Source organism: Penaeus monodon, chromosome 14 (assembly GCF_015228065.2).
Source record: "Penaeus monodon isolate SGIC_2016 chromosome 14, NSTDA_Pmon_1, whole genome shotgun sequence".
Taxonomy (NCBI): Eukaryota; Metazoa; Arthropoda; class Malacostraca; order Decapoda; family Penaeidae; genus Penaeus; species Penaeus monodon.
In genome coordinates, this window is record NC_051399.1 from 39,747,019 (window position 1) to 39,748,939 (window position 1,921).

The 1,921-nt window shown below is 40.8% G+C and overlaps 1 non-coding gene across 1 annotated transcript; it reads right to left on the bottom strand.

Moving 5' to 3' along the window:
• Nucleotides 1–650: 650 nt before the first annotated feature.
• Trnat-ugu lies at nt 651–723 on the bottom strand. Its single transcript has one exon. It is a non-coding gene; the product is annotated as a tRNA-Thr (tRNA).
• Between the last annotated feature and the right edge of the window lie 1,198 nt (nt 724–1,921).

Below are 1,921 nucleotides of genomic sequence, written 5' to 3' on the forward strand. Positions count from 1 at the left end.
AATACTTGTTTAAGAAGAAAATGACAGCAATACGACCAATAGAATACATCTATTACATGGTCGCGAGAAAGGAGAGGAAAAAAATCTTGTATGGGAAGAGTCCCACCTTGGCAAAATAACAATAACGCCATTATAACGAAGTAACCGGATATAGTAATTACAGAAATGCCGCGTGTATGCCATTAGCTAATGATAGCTGGCTTCTGATTACATGCTAGGCTTTCTCGATACAATGAAGGACAATGATCACTTACTTTCTGCCTAGAAGACAATCTGGCCTCGGCTTTTCTTGACCATCACTAACCACAGATCTTAGAGTTTTTTTTTTTACATCAGTCCCAGAAAAAGTACCAATTTTTTTTTCATCACATGCTCATGGCAGTACTTAAGGGTATTTAAATATTTTTAAAATAATTTTCTATCACGTCCAGGTTATGTCAGCCTTTGAATAAAGACAATTATGATCATAATCTCAAAGGATTATGGGGTGCATACCTGCCCCTTGTCCTGGGTGCTGGCAATCCATGCTACATCATGAGAATAATACTGGATTAAATGTGGACTGTACCATGCTGCTATTAGCCAATTGGTGTCTCCCTTAAGTCTTCGCGATAATGTTTTTCTTCAATAATATAAGAAAATATCCATTCTGCCTCCAATGAGGATCGAACTCCTGGCCTCTGGTTTACAAGACCAGCGCCTTAGCCACTGAGCTATGAAGGCTTCACATCAGTAATTACCTATGATCACTTACTGCCTCCAAGGTAGACTGAACTCCTGGCCTGTGCCTTTTTTTTTTTTTTTTTTTTTTTTTTTTTTTTTATATAGTCCAAGAAACATTATTTTTAAACTAAATTTTCATCACATGTTCATGAAGTACTTATGGATTTCACAGATAAATATTGTGACATATCTTTTATCTTATTCAATCACCAAGAAGTTTAAAGCGAGCAATACGTGCCAGTCCTATTTGTTGGCAACCTTGTCTACCTCACAGAAATAAGTACTGATTAAACATAGACTGTACCTCATGTATACCATTATCCAATTATCTGTTCCCTCTTCCTCTCGTGGTAAGGTTTTCGCAATCATGTAAGGAAAATTATCCTTACTGCTCCAAGGAGGATCGAACTCCTGCCTCTGGTTTAACAAGACCGCAGCGCTCTAGCCACTGAGCTATGGAGGCCTCCCACTCTGGCAGCCAAGTAAACAGTACGAGTGTTTGGAAGCGTTCCATGATCATGCTGCCATTTCCGCGAGTTTCATCCAATGCAAGATACAGACAGAACAACTGCAAGAACTGATCATTATGGGGTACTAGGAACCTTTCTGTCTCGTCTCCAGTTTGGAAGAATCGATGGATATGGCCCAAGACTTAATGGTCTCGGCCTGCGGGACCGAGCAGAACGCGCAAATCACTTTCGTTTTCTGGTCCCCCAAGTTGCCGCATGGGGGCTACACGTTTGTTTTCCCTTTTTATTATACTACCAGCATAAATGCCATACTTTTATGCACAAGTCCTGGAGCACCAAATAGAAGCCTTCCTAATGTGGGACACTTTCTCATCAAAAGAAAGGTCTCATGAGGCCCTTTATCATCTCCAAGAATGTCCTTCATGCAACTTGTCACTTGTCGTGATTGAGAAAGTGACGACTGCCATATTTAATCCCCCCCCCCCCCAAAAGAAAAAAGAAATGGATGTAAACCACTTATCGGCAGTTCTCATAGTCATCCAGGAGGTTAAGGGTTATGGCATAGCTTGGCTGACCCCTCTCAGTATGACTTTCCCAGGTAGTGGATGGCACTGACATGCCAAGGTAAAACGTCTTGAATGGCAGAAACTGATCATTATGTTAGTGAGAAACCCTACACACACAAAATAGAGCCGACAGAGTTTAATGACAAACTAACCATAGGCCAT